A 23,911-nucleotide genomic window follows, 5' to 3' on the forward strand; every position below is an offset into this window, starting at 1 on the left:
AGTATGCATTTATTTTTAATTGTTACCTTTCTTTCCTCATCAGATGTCTGATGTGGAAGAAGTGAGAAGACACTATGCATGGCCTCCCACCCAGTGTCTCCTCTCATCAACAAAATATGAATATAAAGTTTCCTGCTTTAACTGTTTGTGCACTCTTTTTGGAGAGGATCAGAATTAACAGTCACAATGTACTTCTTGAGATGCTATCAAAGCTCTAGTGTTAAGGTGGACTGTATGTAACAGGTTTTATGGCAGATATTTAAGAAACAATCTTTATTAATGTAAGGAGGAACATATTTGTACAAGTATGTATCAGTTCCTGTGTCTGCATATAGTTGCACGTCTAATATTTTAATGAAGTTTGCTTTTTCTTCTAGGGGCCAAAAGGTTTCCTTGGTTTCCAGGGGCCAAAGGGTGAACCTGGATTGCCTGTAAGTAACATCTGATATGTAGATTCCAAGCTGTCATTTATTAATTGATAGGACTGAAGATAAAATTGTGCAGAATTTTTGTGCTATGATGGCACATTTGAATGAAAGTTAATATTTTTCTTAGTAGAGTTCTTGTATCCTTTCCAGCATTTTTCACATGCTTGTCTTCTGGTGAAGATTACCCTCTTAGTTTTGAAAGTTTTTAAAAGACTGTTCATCAGAATGAACTGTTTGGATAAATGCAATCACAACGTGAATGCAGATGTGAGAATACACTAAAAAAACTCACACACAAGAAAAACTACTAACAAAACAAAATCACTGGACCAGAGACAAGTTATAGTTAAGCACTTTCATCCAGTTTATTACTGTACTTCTTCAGAACAGCCATTAGAAATACTTTCACTTCCTTTTATACTCAACAATTATCATGACATTTCCATGATTGATTAACTTTCAACCATTTTAAAAAATATATGTATAAATTATTTACACAAAATTTTTTTAACAAAAATGTTTGAATGTAAAAGCCATTATGTAAAACAAGGTGAATAAACACACTGTTGTTGCTAATTGTTTATATATTTCAGATAGCTTTTGACAGGAATGTTGTCATTAATTCCTGGCCCTACATCTGCTCTCAGGAAAATCTGCCATTTTAATTCTGTCTTTTCTAAATAATTATTAAAATGTCCTACAAACCTACCTCTATCAACTTTTTCTACTACAAAGAAGGTTTGTTTGTTTATTTCTTTCGGCTTTTCCCAGTTAGGGGCCGCCACAGTGGAACTCCGGTCCGCTAATGATTGGCAGTAGATTTTGACGTGTTGGCTTGCCCGGCCTAACGCACAATCTTCACTTCAACGAAGGAACGCCCATTCGCGCATGTCGCCACATAGAAGACGCTCTGAGAATCGAACGGGCAACGTCTAACTGTGAGGCGACAATGCTACCGCAGCACCACCACCGCAGTACTCTACTACAAAGAAGGTAAACTTTCTAAAATCTTTGCAGTTAACAGAGTGCTTAGCTAAAGTGTTACTAAAATCGTCCTTTATAGCTGATGCATGTTTCCTGACTCTTTGACCAAGTCTTCTAATGGTTTTTCCTGTATAAAAATTCACACAGTTAGAACACACTGCAAGATACACTAATCCTTCACATTGATAGTTATAACATCCTTTTGCTGTTAATGTGCAATTTAAGTGCTTAAAATGATGGCTTTGCACAGCCATCATATATCTACACTGAGTGCAGTTAGTACATGGATAAGTATCAAAATGTCTGTAATCCACATATTTCACCATTATCCTAGAAGAACTCATATTCCGCAGTGGTACAGCGGTAGCATTGTTACCTCACAGCAAGAGGTTCTCCCGTTCGATTCTCGGCTTGGCTTGGGAGTGCCTTCTGTGTGGAGTCTACATGTTCTCCCTGCAGTTGGGTAGCGTTCAAAAGACAAGCGTGTGTAAAAGGGTGTGCCTTCGTTGATGGTTGGGCGTCGAGCTGGCACCTCAGCGTTTCATAAAAAAATCTACTGCCAATCATTAGCGGACCGGAGTTCCGCTGTGGCGACCCCTTACCGGTTAAAAGCCGAAAGACAAACAAACCTCCTAGAAGAACTCTCCAATAACTTTTAAATTTTTAGTTTTCTTATTAATAAACTTAGGTTGTAATACAACAACCCTTACTTAAATCCTGATTGCCTAAGATGATTTTCCAGTTATAGCTGATTATTTTTCTAATTCTAAGCCCGTCTGTACTAAATGGTATAGGAAAGCACATCTTAACAAATCTGAGTCTCTATTTTCTACTTCATTATTCTTATGGAACCCTACCTTTATTATGGGAGGGAACCTCTCATTCCTATTTACTCTTACATAATTTATAACCTGATCCAACCAAGTCTTCTTGGAAATATCCTCCTTCCATAAATAACTATTAAAGAACCTGCAGTTTTTTGACAAAATCATCTTCCTCACTGATCATTCTACCAAGTCTAATTACTTGTCCTTTGAACACAATTTTCATATATCTCGGATGGTAATTGCTAGCAAACATTTTTATGGAAAATATCACTACTGAATTATTTTTTTTTTGACATCCATAACTATCTTTACATCCAGAAAATGTGCATCTATATTGCCTATAGTGAACTTAAGCCAGATGACTGTGTTAAGCTCATTAAAAAAAATCCTCTTGCTGTGTATTACCTGCCCAAATAAAAACAAATAATCTATATATCTTTTACAGAATCTAACAAGCTTGAAATACTCTCATTTTTTTTCAAAAACTCCTGTTCCCACCAGCACTTTACTAGGGTTGCAAAAACTGGTGCCACATGTGCACCCATTGCTACTTCACTAACTTTTTTGTACACTCCCTCCCCAAAAGTAAAAAAATTATTCGTTAACACTATTTCCATAAGCTGACAAATCACAAAAACATCTTGCTTTAGAGAGGAACTATAGTTATTGAGATAGAGCCTCAAACTCTATACCTTCATTTTGCTCAGTTGTAGTATACAATGAACAGACATCAAGTGTACATAAAGTCTCATCACCTTTAAATTTGTACTGTTTAAGTTCATTTAAGAACATCCAGGAGTCTTTCAAAAACCATTCACTAGTTTGTGATATAGGACTGAGTAGTTCATCTAGATAGATTGAAATTCTGGATGTTTTACTATATAGGGCAGAAACAATAGGCCTGAATGGTGGATGTCTAGCATCTTTATGGATTTTAGGAATTCCGAACAGAATTTCCAACTGTGGTTGTTCAACTGTTAAAAATTCAAAAAGTTCAATAGTGATATACTGTTGGTGTAACAAGTCCAACAAAATTAAATCCACTTCCTGAAACTTTTTCTGACTATATCCTTAGATATCTTTTTGTAGTTATCTATATCAGAAAGCATAAGTTCTATACCCTAACTGTATTCTGTGACTTCCATAATGACTAATCCTTGCCCTTTGTCGGCTTTCATATATCTGATGTCACTATAAGTCATTGTTTTAAAGCAACAGCCTCTCCATGTGTTAAATTCTTAACAATCTCTGAAAAGTTCTTATTAGGTGTTCTACAATTATCTTTATTATACAAATTATATAATTCATTTTCACAGACTGTGGAAAAAGTACTCAAAGTATTAACTGAAGATGGATCAGCACTACTATTCTTCCCAAATCGACTCATTCTTGTGTTAGGAATGTTATGATAGATGTATTTTAAATTCAACTTCCTGGCAAACAACTTAAAATCTAGAACGGTATCTGTGACTTTAGCTTTACCAGCTGGTAGAAAGGAAAAATCTTTTTAAGTACATTTCCTCTTTAATAAACACTTTGTTACTTAAATTTAAAATTTCCTGTTTATAAGCTAGTGCCCCCTGTTTTTGCCTTTCTTTTTGCTCACCACCTTAAATGCTTCTTGGTTGGGAGGATGGCTGCTGGTTCCACTCACTTGTGATATAAAGGGGGGACTTTCCTTACTGCTAATACTAGACACACTGGCCAAAACTTGTGTGATATGTAGATTCCAAGCAGTCATTTATTAATTGATAGGACTGCAGATAAAATTGTGCAGAATTTTTGTGGTATGATGGCACATTTGAATGAAAGTTAATATTTTGCTTAGTAGAGCTCTTGTATCCTTTCCAGCATTTTTCACATGCTTGTCTTCTGTTGAAGATTTTGCTCATAGTTTTGAAAGTTTTTAAAGACTGTTCATCAGAATTAAATGCTTGGATAAATGCGATCACATAAAGTGAAGGCAGATCTGAGAATGATGACTAATATTGTACAAGCTTTATAATAGTAGTTAAATGAAGAGTGAGTAAAGGTACTAAATATGTATACCATTGAAGAAAGAAGAGAGAGAGACATGTACGCATGCACACTCATGTTATAGGTGTTAAGGTATATTTAGAAATTTCAAGAGGTAGCACATTTCAGAAAAAGAAATTCAGCAAAAACAGAGAACTGTGAACTGTGATTTTAAGAACTCCACAAAGTTGTTTTTGCTAATTTGCTAATGATTAACCTTATTAACCATTATTTTGTGATTTTGTAAGCAAATTAAAAACGAGTTATATTACTCATTTTTTTTTTTTAATTCTATGGCGCTATAGCAATATTGTTTGTTTTCATGGTCTAGGATGCTGTGGAAATGTCAGTTGTTTCTATGGCATGGTTTACTTATTCTGGCAACTGTCACTTTATTTTACAAAAATATACAATTATTTCTTTTCTAAGTATAACATCATTGTCTCATCTAGCGAGCACAATCTCTAAAGCATATAATCACTTTTTTGTTCTGCAGAGGTATATCCAAATATACAAGTGAACCAAACTGCAGCAGAATTCAGCGTTTTAATGATAAAACCTTATAAAGGCAACAACTGCCTGCAATTTAATAATACTCTGTTAAAAATACAAAGGATAAGTGCTTTCATCTGCAATATATAACATTCAAATATCAGATCCATTTTAAAATCACCATGTGAAGATGCTTTTATAAGCTCTGACTGTCAAATGACTACACTCTTAGAGAATTTGCTGTTAAAACTATAAGCAGTTTAACCATGCAAAAAACCTTGAAAATCATCTTTTGCTGTAGTTGGTATGCAACTTTACAATACTTGCTATAGATATTACATCATTTAAACCTGGATACATAGTAGCATTCAGGTAGATTTAACAACATAATTCTTTTTGTTGTAAAACAGTTTGCCACATCCCACCCTTTGGATGAGCATGCTCCTTCTCCAATATTATAAACTGAAAGGTGTGATCTGTATATCTGGAAATGTGCTTATATATAGCATTAGATATTTTTGCAGTTTTTATGTCATAACGATAAGACAAGTTCTCTTTAAGACTGTAGTCATGTGACAGAGCTTATAAAAGCACCTTCATGTGGTGATTTTAAAATGAATCTGAAGAAGTTTGAATGTTATATACTGCAAATGAAAGCACTTATCTTTTGTATTTTTTAACAGTTTTTTAACAGAGTATTATCCCCGCAATCAAGTGGCCTCCAAAAGACATGTGTGAATGGGTGTGCCTTTGCTGAAGGTTGGGCGTCAGGCTGGCAACTTGGCACCATAAAAATCTATTGCCAATCATTAGCGGATCGGAGTTCCGCTGTGACAACCCCTAACCGGGAAAAGCCGAAAGACAAACAGCATTATTAAATTGCAGGCAATTGTTGCCTTTATAAGGTTTTGTCATTTAAACACTGAATTCTGCTGCAGTATGGTTCATTTGTGCATTGGGATATACAGCTGTTTTGTTCTTCAGATGGCCAAAATATGAAAATGTCATTCAGGTATTCTGCAGCATTTTCACTGCCTGATACTATGCTTTTTCTTTTCTTTCAAATATAGTTCATGCAGAGGGCACTCCAAATTATAGTCTAATGTATGTGAATAAAGTCCTATGAGTGCTTAATTTCACACTACTTTTAAAATCTTCAAATGCACTTTTTTTATATTTATGACTTATACCCAACCTTGTGGATGGATAAGTGTTCTAAGAATGACACTCAACAAGTGACCTTATGTAGTCATCATAGACCCTAAGAGAACCATGTTCTTTTCTGAGAGAAAATCTGAGATTATCCCTGTCTGAAATCTATACAGGCTCATTTATTTACCATTTTTATGCCTTTTTTTAATCTCTCATTGACTGCCATTCTTCATACATCCTCTCCCAGCCAGTATGGTGTGGTCTTTGGATTTTTACAAAGACCTCGCCTCAATTTCTGACCTATAAGCTCTGCTTGCCCCCCAGACCAAGGATGCCTCTGTACCAAGAAGGGCTAACTGCACCCAGGCCTGTGGCATTGAGAGATGAAGCCATGACTCACTGCTATCCTCCCCCAAGTGGTCGCTCCAGGTTCAGTGCTGCTAATCAGACATTCTCCATCTGTGGTGCAGTCAGGGCTTTAGGGGGAACATAAGGCAGGTCTTGTAGACCCAGTGAATTTGGATTGGTGCTGATTGCAACTGATAGATGCGGGGTGGCAAAAAAAAGAGACATCTGAATGGAAAGTTGGAGATCTATACAATGAGCTGCTGAATGTTAAAGTGCCTACTTGCAGCAGCATCCTTGGCAAATTATATATACCTGTGTGGCACAAAAGAGTGGAGACGTGACTATAGCACATACAACTCAGACGTACCACACCAAGTACTCCTTGCTTATACATCCCCTATCTCCTAATTCCATGCCACCCAACACCATGCACAAGCAGCCTTAATAAGTATCTGCCATTTAAGCATCCATAGCATCTGCAATAAAATAGCCAAACTGCATGTATGGCTAAACCAGTATTCCCTTAATATTCTTATAATCACAGAACCTTGGGTTATAACAATACATCAAGGATATGGGGGGGGGGGCATTGATGCTGCCTTCAAAATCTGTCTCAAACTAACTGTCTCTTTAAAAACTTCACCATATTTTGAAAGTGCTGCAGTCCTCTGTACTCTTCTCAAACTAAGTCAGCAATAATCCCTATCCTAACATTGGCATTTGTATCCCTCCTGGTAATATCAGCACTGCCATAGACTTCCTATCCTGGGCCACTACCAGTCTGTCCATCCACAACCCTTTTTTCCCATTTTTCCAAGTGGGGTCGGGATGTTACTTAAACAGTGAAAGTCATCTAGAGCTAAGGTTTACACCACCCAGTGGCTAGCCCTGCTGCAGTAGTTCTTCCATACCACACACTTGCATGCACACTCACACCTATGGCCAGTTTAGAGTGTCCAGTCCACCTACTGCATGTCTTTGGAATGTTGTAGGAACTGGAGCATCTGAAGGAAACCCATGCAAACAGAGGGAGGACATGCAGACTCTGCAAAGAAGGCACCCCAGCCAAGAATCAAAGCAGACAACTTATTTAGCCCCAAGAAAAAATAATCATAGGTGATCTCAACATAGACTGGCTCTCCATTAACTCAGAAACCACTCTCAATGCCATTAACCTCTGTGGTCTCACTTTACTACCTACTACTCCAGTACCTCTCATAAAAGAACCAGTAGAGCTACCTTAGACTGGATCCTCACCTCTTTCCCAAATAACATCTCCTCTGTTGATCCACAGTGTGATACATTAAGTGACCACCTCCCTAGCTTCATTATAAGATCACAAATATATCTACTCTTATGAAATACACAACCTTTTCAACCTGCAAGAGGACATGTTTATGTTCCACCTAAATCTGTAATTAGAACCACCTTAAATACCTCCCTCTAGGTGAAGCTGTTAATGAGTTCAGTAATTTTTTTTAACAGCCTATCCCTGCTTAGGAAAAAAATGAGTATAGACCACTCTACTCTCTGGCTGTCCAGAAACATTAAATCTCTCATGAAACAGAGGAACCTACCCTGGAAAAATAAGATTACAAAGAAATCCTGAACCAAATATTAAAACTTTGGGCAACTCAGAAGCCACACAAGATACCTAATTCAGTCAGATCAAAAAATGTTGTAGCAGTCCCAAACCAAACATTATCGAAACAATAAAGCTCTCTAGTCCCCATAACCTAACTTTTCACATCTGGAAATACTATTTCAGCATTACCCACAACAAAAAATCCTAATAACTCAGACCACTGCCATTCTTTGTAACTTTCACTTTGTCCGGTCTGTCTATTCCAAATTCTTATGTCCCTCTGCTCTGGAAAAAAGATGTTACATACTATCCTTACACATAAGTGGAAACTCTACCAAATACACAAACTACAGGCCCATCACAATTCTATCCCCATTATCAAAACTTCTAGAAAAATGCACACAGCCCATTTTACCCTCCACATCACTCAATGTAGGCTACTTTCCTCAGCTCAGCATGGCTTTTGCCCTCACCATTGCACTACTACTGCCCTCTTAAACTCCTCTAATATGGTCTCACACAGGAAGAATGGTCATACAGCATCAGCTTTTTTTTCCTTGACATCTTTAAAGCCTTTGACACTGTCTGTCATCCTATTCTACTGCATAAACTCACCCAGTGTGGCCCAACTACTTAATCAGCGTCCAGGTTCAACAGCTGTCTTTCCAACTGACAGCAAGCTGTTAAATGGTAAAACAAATTATTTTCTTTCCTCCGAGTCTCTACCCAAGTTCCTCAAGTATCCATATATGTTTCCATGCTTTTTAACAGATGCAGATGATTTCATGTTAATTTGCCATACTGAAGACCTAAGTAATCTTCACATATCACACGAGTTATTCACATCCATAGATATTTGGTTAGCAACATCCCAGCTGTACCACAATGCTACAGAATAACCAAATTCACTGTTGACCATCAATATGGAACCCACCAATGACCATCTCTTAAAAAGCTAAACTGACTAGAATTTCTTCATTACCTAACCTATACCCAACTTTTAACCATACATAAGCGCATCTACTTCCCTAATAATTAACCATCCCTTTCCACATTTATCTCAGAAAAGTCTCACCATAGGCCATTATACTCAACAGATAACATTTCTACTTCTCACTCCAAAATCAAAAAACAGTTTTTGTGATGCACATTTTTTCTACTATCCAGTCAGTCTGTAACTCTTTCCTTCAGTCTCTCTTAAACAGGAAACAAAGACATAACACCTTCAAGTCTCTTCTAAAATCTCATCTACTCAAAACAAAACTGTCTGTGCAAGTGTTTTTATCTTGGAGAGCAAACTAATTAAATACAGCCTTGCCTTCACCTCACTTTCCCCAGCTATATATTTCTAAAGCTTCTGACTTTTGCAGCACCTGGCAGCCAACTTCCTCACTCCATTGTACCTCCTCTTTACTCCACTTTGTCTCTTTTCTCTACTTGGTTTCTATTCTATCAACCACATTATCTTGCTAGCCTCTCACATATAAAACTCCTGTAACGATGATGATGGACTCAGTCTCATCGTTCATAGTATACATATGTGTCTGTGTTAGTTTCAAAAGGATGATGTTTCATTGCACTATATGGCATTTTGAAATTTGTCTAGCTTTTCTGCCTTGTTTGACTCAGCTAAATGGATTGCATACATTTCTATAATGTATTCCCATATATGTCACTTGTGATTCATGCATCTTATTTTGTGAATCTTTTCTCCCTGGGCCTCCACTGAAAAGTATTGCATCCTGTTGGACAATCCTGGTCAAAAAATGCAATCAGTCAATCAAATAAATAAAGTTTTCCTGCTTGCCTGTCTCTGGGAAGGAGGCTAAGGAGGCATGGTGTGGGGGCACACTTTACACTACAAGCTTGTGGTAGATACTGGAGACAATATGAAAGGAATCCACTTACAAGGGGGACTGGGCCATTAAGGGTTATATCACAAAGGCAATGACCACCTCCTCTCTCTCATTAATACCTATCCCTTGAATGCTTGATGATAGAACATGGGTTGCAGGCAAAAGTCTGGAGTTTAGAGACAACTAAAAAAAACTTGAAATTTTCAATGAGGATTCACACATACATGTTTACCCGCCTACTACAGGCTGAGCTTGTGTTAGTTTTACACCCGGCAATATTTGTCTAGTTTTAGCATGTCTCAATATTGGCAGTAGACTAATCTTCATATGGTACGTAATTCTTCCTAGTACTATATCAACAATCTCTGAATTAGTTTATATTTGCCTTGCTTACAGGCAGATTACATATTTTGATGTTAGATGAAACATACTGGAATAAGTTTTTTTTTTCATATTTAGCCCTGTTTAGTTCACTGTCATGGTATGCTGCAAGTTATCTTAGACCTAGCACATACAGGGCCTTTGCATGGCTCTTGGCACACACTCATAATTGATACATCACTAATAGTTATATTCATTCTTTGATGGAAAGTGTAGAACATTACCTGACATAACGGATGAAAGGTAGGTGTATCCGGTCACTGGGATAGCAGTTCCCAGCATAATTGTGACTAGCTGCAATTATGATTACAATAGCATAATCCATCCATCCTCAACCCCTTTTCCCATTTTACACTTGGAGTAAGGGTGTCACTTTAGCAGTAACAATCATCTCGAGCCAAAGTTTACACCGCTGGGTGGCTAGCCCTGCTGCAGATTACAATAGCATAATATTGAAGGGTTATAACTTGACTGGTTGTCATGCTTGGCCAAATAATCTATGGCATACATTTATGACCCCAGCTATAGTGACTTGACAAGGGACTGTGTGTTAAAGCATATATATAATACATGTCATATAAAGCAGAGTTATATCTGGTGAAGCTCTGTTATGGATGACTTGCTCATCTATTTTCAATAAAGAAGTCTCAGATGAAATTGACTACAGTTTGTGGTTATTTTTTCCTGGTTTTCCAGAGGCTCAGCAAGCAACTTCAGTGCTCATGAAGTACTAGTTTTCCCTGTGGTTTAATGTTTTCCTTTTGGGTGGGAGATATTTTACCCTTAAGGCTTGAAAACTACTGTACCTTCTACAAGTATCTGTTTACATAGATAAATAAATGATAATGGATGTAGATATTGGTAGGTAATAAGGCCACATGGGTAGATTTTTGAAGAGTGGGCGTCAGTGAAATCAAGGTTTCTAAAACGGTAGAGTGATACATTAATAACTAATTTTACTCCAAAATATTTGCAACTGTCATGAAAGTAATAGCAAGACTTTAGTACTCAGAAAGTTAGTGTGAAAGAGAATATCAATAAATATTACTAATTCTGTGGCTAAGAAATGCAAAGAAAGAACTTAGATTTGGGGTAAGATTTTAGGTACCAGCTTAAGCTGGGACTTTTGAATATGGCTGGAAAGTGTATTTCAAGGGAAGGGGTTTAACAGTAACTCATTAAAGCTCTTGTAGTTCCACTGGGAAATATCAGGAAAACTAAAGTGGATAACGGAAAATGTTGACATCCTTCAACACAAAGTTGCAACCCTACACATTAATTCTCTCACTATGTACATACACACATATGTGTGTGCATGTGTGTGTGTGTGTGTGTATATGTACGTACATATATATATATATATATATATATATATATATATATATATATATATATGTATGTGTGTGTGTGTGTGTATACAGACACATTTATGTGTATATGTGTGTTAGTATATATATATATATATATATATATATATATATATATATATATATATATATATACACATATATACTATGTGTATGTATACTAACTGCAGGACTGCTCAGGCTTAGGATAATGGAAAACCTCCTTCCCTAAAATTTCTTTCATCTCAATAAAAGAAACCACATTATGCAACTAGGAGAGGATCAACAAGCCCCAGTGCAAACCAATGTAGATTTTTCATTTGTATTCTAGGGAAGGTAATGATAGGTGCAAGATGATATAGTAGTTTCAAATGTAGATTCTGTATAGGAAATTGTTTGATGCTTAGTAACAATACAGCTCAGGAGATTGGTAGACAGGAGGGAACCATAAAGAAGTTTTTGGTAACAGTTGTTATAATGATGGTGATCCATACAACTCGTAGACATTCATTGGTGCTATTGATAAAGATTTTCACTCAATAGTTTACAGTTAGGTCCACATCAGTAGCAGAACTGTAGCTAGGTATTCTGGTGGCCATTGCTGTTCCACAGTCTGGCACCCATCTCAACTTTAAGTTGAAGACAAAAAAAAGAAAGCTCATCTCCTTTGAGAACTATAGTAAACTGCTTGATACATATGTAATAAGTTACTTGCTTCAGCAAAATACCATACAAGAAGGGTTGTAGTCTTCAACCCTGACTGTAAATGTAGTATTGACATTCATTTCTGAATTCCAGTTCTGCACAACCATCTGAATGGCAAATGCCACTCACTCCTCTTAATGCCTTTCACCTAATGGGCCTGCTGCCTTCACCCTACCCTAGCTCTGCCTTTAGTCAACAGCACCAAAGTATTCTATGCTAGCTATATTTTTAACTGTCCTAGAGGATGTTTATGCTTAGAAAAAAAAAGTAAAATGTATTTTTTCAGTCCTACAGTAGAAGTTGAGCTACACAGAATGGTGAAATCATCCATGACTGTATAATGGGTGTTTGCAGGCAGGAAGAGAAGATATTATTCAGGAATATGAAAAAAGCGTAGTGGTTGGTGGCTGTAGGACAGTGCCCTGAGATACACCGTGTGGAAAATGCACTGTTATTTACAGAGCAGTTTCCTGCTTCACAAGCTTCTTCCTTCTTCAGAGTTAACTGAATAACCTGCCAGGGTCTTGTAAACTGATGTCTATGTCTAGAAGGCAGTGCATGGGTTTAGAGAGTCAAGTGGTTTAGGTAACTACTGAAGTAATATAGCAAGCATGCAAGAAAGAAATCAGTGTAATGAAGTCAAGGTCAGTTGCATGACTGGGTTGAATCCATGTTGTGGAAGGTTAAAAAGATTATTATTAAATCAGGCCTCATGGATTTTCTTGGAGTTTATATACAGGAAATTAGGAAGTAGAATAGAGCTTGGTCTAAAACTGGGCTCAGAGATAAAAAAACACCGCTTCTATATATAGAGAGAATAAGCATATAGAAAACATAAAACCTTCAGTGATTCTCTCTTTAGAGGAGGGATAGCTAGCAAGGTTGCAACAATTGCAAGAAATTGGAGATATTTTGTCTAAAGCTGGAAATCCATGAGTTTTTTGAGGAACTATGAAACACATTTCATGAAAGAAGGATCAGTTGATGGACTAGCATGGCAGTTTAGGATATAGTTTTGTGGGGCTTTTAAGGTATCATCTACTAAAAATATTTATGAGCTGTGGTCTTAAATACATTCAGTGGGCCAAAAAAAGAAAAAAAAAAAACTTTCCTGATCTTGTTTTGAGTTTTTTGTGGTTTGAGGTTGCAGGTGTTGCTTTGGTTGTCAGTGGTTGAAGTTACTGAAATTCACAGATCTTCTACCGGTGTTACCTTTCCAGGCACTAAAGCAAGAGACTGTTTCCAAAACATATAGGTTGTTCTGCCTTGCCTGTAAGCAAGCCCATTGTCTGTTGAAGGTGTGTAATTTTCTCAGGGCTGTGTAAAGAAAGCTTCTTGCTGGTCCTCTCCAAGTGTGCATGTACTCCCCTGTACAAAGAGGTGACACCTATCAAGAAGTGGACTATAGAAGGACCCATTGCTGTTTCATTGCTTCACATTCCCAGAGAGACAGATGTGAGGGCAGACTCCCAAGTTTGTTCTTGCACTCCTCTTTCAGAGATAGAAATGCAGGAAGCATATTTAGAGTGAACCTTCCAAACCAGATGTATTCAAGAATCTGGCCTGCTTACTATATTCTGTTTGGTTTAACAAGGCACAGGGGGAGTTTACAGTGGATATATTGTGTATACTGTGGCAAGGACATTTTCTACATACCTCTCCACAGCCCCCCCCCCCATTATGTGTCTAATCTCAAGAAGAATGATCAAATGTAAGACTCATTCACCCATGGTGGTCAAGAAGGGTATAGTTTCAGGCTGTCTGCCTCCTAGATATTCTTGGTAAAGCTACTCGGTCTAATAATGATGGTCCTTCTCCTTTGGTTTGTATAACAGCTGGTTTCACCTCATGGCATAGCTGTTTTTGTAAAGTGGATGATCCTGTTTGAAATCATGGTGCAGATGCTGCACCGGTGATTAAAGCTTCCAGGAAACCTTTTACACAATAGAGATATTCTGCTAAATGGGAGACATCCTTCATCCATCTACAGTATTATGCCATACCAGTCTGTTAATTTACAGGCCGTCTTAACCTATAACAGATGTGTATGATTTGATTCTCAGTAATTTCATAGTTATTTTATATGCATCTGCTTTTTGTCCCCAGTATGATCCTGCTGAGGGCAAGATTTTGACCCAGCAACTCCTTTTTCAGCATTTTCCTAGAAGGCATATTTCTCTACCTTTGTAGAGTCCTCACCTTCCATTGAATTGGAATTTTATTTATTTCCAGTTTGATTACCGGGGAAGTCCACTTGGCCGAAATTACCCATTTTCAGTGGAGGCCCGGGGATAAAAGCTCCAAGATGCATAATACAGTTAATATGGAAGAAAATCAACTGCAAGGAACCACCATGAAGTAAAAAACTCACAATGTAATGAAGAACAAGCGCTTTCACGCACACTCCGGTGCACTTCATTAGGTTACAATCAAACAGTAAAAAACCAGCCTTTAAATACAAAAACTGTCACCAATAATTCAATCGGATGAATCAATTACTGACGACCATTAAGATTTTAAAAACTTTCCTAAAAAGGGCGATGACATCCCATTATCGTACATTCAATACTTATGTATATAAACTCAATACATTTCTTCTAATGGGGTAAAAGATATTTTCCTAGCACAATTCATTAACGAATAAATGTATTAAGGTTTATCAAAACGATAAAACCTTGAAACCAATAATCATCCTAAGAAGATTTGTGTAAAAATATATACAATATTTACAATATTTAATTACACCAAATCATTAGTGATAGAATTATATATCCTACCTCAGGATGCAGATGTCAGATATTCACAGTGACATTGTTAAAAGAAAATAGTTAAAAACAGTTCCACTTTAATAAAGGTGTATACATTAAACGCAAAAAAAGAATTCATGACTATCCTAAGATATGGGCACTATGTCTACTCTAAATGCATCTAGGAAACCATATATACATACATATGTATATATATAATATTGTTGTCCAAAAGTATTCAAATCTGTTCTTATTGCAAATAAATACATACTTATCTTTGGACAACCAAAGCATTTGCCATATAGTATAGAGTTGGCTGTACAGTTAATATACAAGTGATACAAAAAAAGTTACAAATTAACATATTTGGTGTCATGCTATTTAACAAAGTTCATTGAGAATGAAGTTGAGGGTTATACAGTTTCATTTGAGGAAGCACTCTAATGTATAAGGTTTGGCAACAATGTGTGTATGAACATGTGTAAAAAGAAAAAAAAAAGAAATATAGTGGATACACTTTACTATTTCATAATTGAGAGCCTTCCCCATTCCCAATCTGTGCCAGTTTGTTCAATGACTGAGTATTGTATTTTGGAAAACAATTTTCTTTTTGGTCATTATCTCTGACCTGCGAATATTGAAACTTTAGACCCTTATCTATGGGGAAACATATCTGGCCTTTCATAAGGATCAGGTGTCCTTTAGGATGTACCCATATTTCCGCTCTGAAGTGTTGACAGAATTTTCCCCAGAGTCACTCCCTTCATCTAAATGTTAAGTAGCTCAAACAGGCAAAATCCAAGCCAGTTTTTTTTAAGTAAAGTCTGTAAAATCTCCACTGGCTGATATACCATTAAAACTGCACTTTATTAAAATAAGAAATCAAGAATATGCAAATTTTCATGCAGAAGTTGTTTCTTCAGATGTATAAAAGCAGAGAAAAGCTATTAAAACATTTAAATAGTAGTAATTAATCACCTGATTAAAATCTGTTGAGTTCTTAAAGTTGCACCATTCATTTAACACATTATTCTTGTAATGATTCTTGACGTAAGCACAGTTTTTCGCTGACCAGACCTTTAAAGCTAGTTGTAGTATTGCCTTTTAAAATGATTTATCCACTTAAATTCATATTTTCATCTGTGATCAGATCTCATCCCCTTCTCTTTTCAAAGACAATCCTCAGCATTGAAAACCTGCACTTAGGTACACTGTCTTTGTCATCAGTATGTTTCTAAACTGTGTTAGTAATTATGTTTCTGCTAATATCTGACGTGCTTTGTATTCCTTAAACTTGTTTGAAACTTTTGACATAAAAAGCACTGCATAGCATGTAATATTGGCATTTATGAGAGCTTACCAAGCATTTAAATGAGTCCACCATGTCCTTGAAACTTTGTATTCAGTTTGGCTACTAATAACATAAATTTCTTAGATATTAGCTTTCAATATCTACTGGAAGAAAGCAGGTTAATGACTGGTGATTGCACAGATCTACTATCAATAACACCTACCTTCATGTCAGTAATACCCACTCGAATTATATTAAACAGAATATGATCAAGGGACAAGCAGTACTTTGTTTATAGGATGACATATGGTGAAAAAAAAACTTGAGGAAGTGATGGAAGGCCTTAAAATACGTACATAGGTAATAGATAAATTGAAGGCAAGCTACTGAGGTTATTTGATGATGTAAAATATAACGCACATGCATACAAATATTTCAAGCATGGGCAATAATACATTTCTAACCTGCCAATATACCAAAACAGTTAATCCCATAATGTGTGTCCAGGCTACTCTTGAAATATCTAAACTAGTGCTTCCTTTAATGTAATTTGGTAGTCTATTCCATGCAGTAGCTACTGTCTCAGAGAAATGATTAGTATACTTCTTTTTCCTATAGAATCTTCTACATAAATTGTCTGATGATTCTTGATTTCTTTGTGATAACCCCAAATATTCCCAGAGGTAGTTGTCTCTAAATTCCCTATATACCTGAATAAAATCTCTTCTGCTGTAGAATAATGAAATACTTTAGTTTTTAGCAAAAAAGTACTTTTTTATTAGAAAAACACATGTAAGAGACAATGCTTAGCATGTCCCTTTCTTCCTCAACAAAGACTTTTATTATTACTTATAGAAAAATAAATCAAAAATAAGACATTTTATTTCTCAGACCAGTGCTAAGTGTCCAATAGAGAAATGCTTAGTTTTGCAGAAATACAACTGTTGACTTCTTACCTACATTTCAGCTTAGTAAGGAATACATTTCACCTTACCATGTGATTTACAAGAAATGTTGCCTCAGGATCAAGAAACGAAATTTAGCAATCTGTACTTTTGCATTGTTGCAGAATATTCTGCAGTCACATACACTAGTCCTTCTTAAACACATACAATATTCATTTTAACCCTTTACAATCCCTTATTTGATGCCTGGAAAGCATCACCATTATGTTACAAGAAAATATTTTTGTCCTGGCTAATCACATTGCCTTACATTTTTAAAATCTTAAAACTTTTTTTTCAATTTTCTTTTTTTTAAATGTCCTTTATTCAGATGATTAGTCAGTCGCACATTTTTAAAAGTATCACTAATACGTTAACTAATAAGTTAATTTTGTAAAGAAATTTGAGATGCAATAAAGTTAGTTATTAAAGCTTTACATAAAAATAAAAGTAAAAATAATGTTAAGATAATGAAAGCAATTAACATAATACATTTTAAAACACTTTCTTCTTATCCTGAAAAAAAATTAGTCAGCCAGGCCCACTGTGAGTTATCTGCAGCTTTAGTGCGGGATAGGTCAGCCCCCATTTTGATAATTTTTAAGTGACTACATGCCATGTAATTCCCGCCCCCACCCCCCATTAAGTAAACCACGGTACAAAATTTTTCCAAAGCCAACTTTATGCATCTTAAGACAGAAGTGGTGAACTTCTTGATACCCATGCAGATGGACAATACAGTTACAACTGCTGAATCCTACACAAATGCACTCTGTAAGCACTTACTTGAGTGCATGGATCGTGCTATCCCAAACAGAACCAAGACGCTCTCCTCCAAAAAAGGAAGCCAATCTGGTGGTCCCCTGCCATAAACAAACTGTACAACAGAAGGAAGAAACTGTTGCAAAAGCATGTAAAATCCCATGAGTGGAGGCGCTCCCTGGTCAGCCTCAGTAAGAAGCTGAGATCCCTTATAAGATCCTCCAAAGCTAGCTATGAAAACAAAATCGCCACTAATTCCAAGGACAACCACAAGGCATTCTATGGCTATGTCAAGAATCTCAATGGCAACACCCAGATCTGCTCCGAGTTACAGCACAAAGGCACAAAAATTACAGAACCAACTGATATTGCCAACATCCTGACAGATAGGTTTAGTGCTAACTTTACCCCCCCCCCCCACCCCCTAAAGGGCCCATATCTATACAGGAAGAATGCAGAGTCCCTGTAATCGCAACTACACAGGTAAAAGCTGCACTCTCTAAAGCCAAAAACACAGCATCCTTGGGACCGGACAACATCCCAGGCTCCGTTTTACACGAACTTCAGAACGAACTGGCTCCCCAGTTAAGCACCATGTTCAATAATAGCCTCGCATCAGGCTTTGTGCCCACTGAATGGCAGACAGCAACAGTTATCCCACTCCACAAAGCGGGAGCCACCACTGATCCTGGGAACTGTCGACCTATTAGCCTGATGAGCCTGGTCTGCAAGGCCATGGAACGTATCATGGAACTCATAAACAAAGACATTGGTAACCTCCAAACTCTGGATCCCACCCAGTTTGGGCTTGTGAAAGGCAGATCATGCCTCCTGAACCTGATTGGCTTCTTTGAGGCAGTCACCAAAGCCATAGAGGAGGGTAAGGTGGTTTACACAGCCTATCTTGACCTCGCCAAGGATTTTGACACCATCCCCTATTCTGGAATTAACTCACTAAACTAGGTATAAATCCCCATGTCACAACATGGGTTGCCAAATGGCTCACTGACAGAACCCACACTGTAAAAGTTGCAGACTTCAAATCTGACCTCAAAGCACTGACTAGTGGAGTACCACAGGGTTCCGTCCTGGGACCTCTCTTGTTTGGTATCTACTTCTCTGAAGTACAGGCTAACAAGTTCACAGATAACTACAAACTAGGAGCCATAGTCAAGTCCCCAAATGATGTGGACATCCTACAGAAGGGCCTCGCTGAGACAGATGCCTGGTGTCAGAGCCATGGCCTCAAGCTCAATGCCAAAAATTGCAGTGTCATCCCCTTTGGTAAAAACTCTATACCCATGAACTGCCAACATAGGCAACAATCTACTTAACACCAAATGTGTGATAAGTGACCTTGGGACCCAGGTAGACAGTAGTCTCTCCTTTGATAGTCACATCGCCACAGTAGTCAGGAAGTCCTTCTACGTGGCACACCTCATCATAAAATGGTTCTCATCCAGGAAAAAAAAAAGAGGTAATTGTTTCCCTCTACTCGACACTCATTAGATCCATTATAGAGTACAACGCCCCTTTTGGAATGTACCTCACAAGACATCTGCAGCAGCTGGAAAAGCCACAGAAGTACCTCACAAAGAGGATTACTGGCCTCAAACAAATGTCCTACAGGGACCGACTCAAAAAACTCCAGCTTTACTCCATAGCATATTGCGTACTCCGAGGTGATCTCTGCCTAACATATAAAGCTATGTTAGACCCAGAGCTGTTGGACATGCTACACCTAAAGAAATCCCAATCCCTCTGAGCTACACGCTCTAGGGACCTAAAGCTTGTCACCACAATAAACAGGACATGCTGGAGGGATAGATTCCTGTCCCAGAGACTTCCCATACTCTGGAACAGGCTACCCATCTAAGCAAAGTTCTTCTTTAGCACTCTTCAAGAAAAATTTTGATGAGTGGATGAGAAATAGGAAGTACACCCCGGGGATCACTTCTGTGTCTCTGCTCAACAGTGGTACAGAAAAATAACTTTCTTGGGTGGCGTAAGCCAGGGAACCTTGTTGGCTAGGCTTACGTAGGCCTTTGGGCCGATAGCCTAGTACCTACCTATGAAACTATGAATGTGCAGCACTCCTTGTGCATGCAAGCACAAAATCAAATAACATTCAGTTTTGCAGCACCACTGTGCACAATGTGCTTAGGTCAATGGTAGCCTAATTCAGACTCAAAAGTAGTGTTACTCAACACTTAATAATTTAGAAAGATTTTACAGTTCTCAAATAGATTTGACAGTCCCATAGGCAGGCAATATACCAGCTCCAGAAATGACATTGTCTCCAATGTTTATATGAAAAGTCCTTAAGAAGCTGCTTGTTCTAAATCATAAGTCTATGAGGCGTCATTTTTTTCAACTGGATATTTTACAGTTTGAGTATCATACATTGTGGATTTTTTTCTCTGCAAACTATCAATATGTCTGATAGCAAGGAATATACATCTAACATAACAGTGTTCACTCCAATTTTGTGTTACCATTTATATGCCTTTTTTCACAGATATAGTAATAGTCTTCCCATGGGTGTAAGGAATGTTTTGAGTCTGTTAACCAATTTGCTAGTGTCCACAGTTTATCTATAATTTTTTTATAAATGGGATATTTTGCATAACTTGAAAAATTACATTGGGGACTTTTAAGTCTGCATCAAACCAGGAAATCCTTGTATTATTACATTTCACCATGAGTTTAATATTATTCATATCAGAGGCTGTTATATTAAAAAGACGGACTTTTTTCTACATTAACATTGTTAATATCACTACCATACACAGAATGATTGTCTGTCTTATAAAAACAAATACATCCTACTTGCCTTTTTGCTAAAAGTGAAAACATTTGGTCCTGTTTTCTGGCTTAAAGGTAACATTGCGAACAACACAAGTAGCTTTCTTGGTCTTAAGACCTATAACTTTGTCACACATAGAATAATAATTTTTTACCATTGCCAAAGATGTTTGTAATGGTAGTTCCCCATATACTATCAGAATGGCTGCACAAACCCAGCAGTTGCTCACAATAAATGTTTTTGCATAAATCCATAGAGTAGCATAGAGCATATTAAAGGAAGGATGCCATTCTGCCACTGTCTGGGTTTTATCAGTCACTTTATTTTCTTATCAGAAAGTTGAACATTACTTAATATTTCAGCAGGGATTAAAAAATGCAGCAGCAGAATGAATACAACAATTGCAGTAATCAAGGCAACAATCAAACAAGAATAGCTGGATGGGATCAAAATGTGTTTTCGAAAATGTCCAAACACAAGTTTGTCTTACTATTAACAGGTCACAGTTGGATTTTAAACACATTTCACAGTAACTGCTGTTATTGAACAATTCCCATAAGTAGCACTTTGTCACCTGACTCAGGGCAAGTGTCCTTTTTTGAAGTTTTCAAATTAACAGTCGTTGATCCTATTCTTGAGCTCTTTTTTTTTTTTTTTTTTTTTTTTTTCTGGTGAGAGAAAACTGGTTCATTACCCAGCAAGGCTGAGGAAGTGATGAAAGGAGTGGGTTGGTTTTCTTCATTTAGAGCTGTCTTTCTGACATGAGACACATGGATCCAAGTTGGTGATCCTTTAATTCTAATCGCTGCTGTTGTGACAAGGAGTACCAGGAGTGGTCCTTTCCATTGTAGCTGGAGGGCATCTCTTCTAGAGAAGGAACAAATGCACACCCAGTCATTGGGTTGGACATCATGTGATGTGGCAGGATTAGACTGGAGCTGGGCAGAAACAACTTGTGAATGAAGATGCTGCAGAACAGAAATAAGTTTTCAGTAATTAAATACAACTTTATCAACAATCTGCAATTCAAGAGTCATGGGCAGAGGGGTGGCTGGCATCCTCAGAGGTAGTCTCATAAGGATTTCATGGGGAGAGAATTTCCTAAGTGCACTAATGGCACTCCAAATGGTACTAAAGTTAGGACAGTTAGCCATTTTAACTCAGTCTCTGTAGTAAGCTTTGCCAGTTTTGTTTTTAAAGTCTAATTTACCCTTTTTACCCTGCCCGAGGCCTGTGCAGACAATGATACTGAATATTTACTTTGAGCACTTTACAAATCTGCTGTATAATCTGGCTTGTGGAATGAGTGCCTCTATCTGAATACAGTATACGGCACTCCAAAACAAGGTATTAGCACATGCTAAAGTTTTTTTGCCATTGAAATGGCATCATTTTTGCCACATGGGTATGCTTCTACCTATCCAGAAAAAAAACATCTGTGACTACTAAAATATACAATGCTGAACAACTTCGGAAGCATAAGGGGCATACCAGTCAATCAGAAGTTGTTTTATTAAGGCATTTTTTCCTAAGTGGGAAGGCAAATTGTAAGCTCATGCTAATTGGGGTAGAAAAGCTTGCAAAGCTACTAACCTTTCATTCAGATCACACCAAAGTGAGTTTGGGGTATGACAGCAACAGTCACAGATCCACCTTACCCTTTCAGAGTTGTCAGCTTGGTTTTGAAAAGACAATGTTTTCTACAAAGATATGTATACATTTTCAACTTGAATAGGCTGCAAAAATGAAACCTGAACAGGATTTAACAGTACAGCCTGTCTTGCCAATGTGTCAGCATGAATATCACCTTTAGTTTCAAAAGAATTGTCAACAGTGGGTGGCACACTTAATCCAGCTATTTCTTTTGGTAACAATAATGTATCTAGTAATTCTTGAACAAACGTTGCATTTTTAATCATGGTCCCAGCAGAAGTTAAATAATCTTGTTCTCTCCACAGAGTGCCAAAATCATAGACCACTACACATGGAATACTTAAAATCACTGAAAATAGTAACATTCTCTCCCTTTGCCAGTTTACAAGCTTCAGTAATCGCTACTAATTCAGCATCTTGAGCTGAAAGTTTTCCCTGTAATTGTCCAGTCAGTAAAATCAGATTAAATGTACACACTACAAAAGCTGCTGTTAATTGGCCGTCTTCTGTTCTTATTCAGGAGCTGTCGATAAACAAAATTAATTCATAGTTCTGCAAGGGATTATCCTGAAGATCAGGTTTAGGGAGAAGCACACTGTTAAGAAAAACACAATCATGAGGTTCACCTTCATCTGCTGTTGGAATAAAGGGTTTAAAGGTGGGCATCTAATGATCTGCAGAGAAGGCTTATTTAAAAGGGATAATTCATACTTAGAAAGTCTGGAAGCACAGAGATAATTGTATTTTAGTGTTTAAAACCCAACTTCACATCCCCAAAGCTCACATATATAAATCTGTCAGGAACCTCACCCACTTTAACCAAACCATATTTAACACTGCCCTTCAAGCTCAAAATTGGTCCCCTTTAAAATTACTGCCCCTAGATGATGCTGTTCAATATTTTAATAACATCTTTCTTAGCATATTAAATAGTTTAGTACCTATTTGTATAAAACCAAACCATGACCCCTGGTTAACAAAGCGTACCAAACAAGTTCTCCTGTCTACAGACAAAGCCTGGAAACTTTGGGAAAAAATGTAGGACTTTAGAAAATGAACAAAAATTTAAAAAACTTAGAAATGCTGCAAAAAATTAGAACTGATAAGAAAACCTATTTCTCCTCAATACTTTCCTCCCACAATAATAGCCCCAAAAAGTTCTGGAAATTTGTATCCTCCCTTCTTAATCCAGGTAACATTCAAAACCTATCACCCTCTCCCAACAAAAACACTCTCCAAATAGCACAAACATTTAATATCCATTTCATTGATATGATCCAAAAACTAATCAAGGACTCTTCCTCAAAATCCAACCTAATTTTCAGAAATTCCACACTAATTGATCCTATATCCACCTCTATAAACATCATAGTTTCTTTGAACAGCATTCCTCCCATTCCACCCTTCTCACTTCAATCTGTACCTACATCCGTAGTTCTAAAATTACTAACCAAACTAAAGCCCTGCTTACTGTCTGCTGATAACCTGCCACCAGAATACTTACAACTGGCATCCAGAGCCATAGCTTACCCTGTTTGTATTTTTATTAATCTTTCTGTCACTGAATCTTATGTGCCCCAGCTATGGA

The 23,911-nt window shown here is 37.2% G+C and overlaps 1 protein-coding gene across 1 annotated transcript in view; it reads left to right on the forward strand.

Annotated features, from left to right (window-relative positions):
* The first annotated feature begins 370 nt into the window (after positions 1 to 370).
* Positions 371 to 23,911, forward strand: part of LOC122790887 (collagen alpha-2(I) chain-like) — a 239,489-nt gene continuing 215,948 nt past the window's right edge. The window contains exon 1 of the mRNA XM_044058558.1: positions 371 to 431. The gene's annotated coding sequence lies outside the window, so the exon portion shown is untranslated. The remainder of the gene's footprint in view (positions 432 to 23,911) is intronic.

Source organism: Protopterus annectens, chromosome 16.part0, assembly GCF_019279795.1.
Source record: "Protopterus annectens isolate FY-2018-M chromosome 16.part0, PAN1.0, whole genome shotgun sequence".
NCBI lineage: Eukaryota > Metazoa > Chordata > Ceratodontiformes > Protopteridae > Protopterus > Protopterus annectens.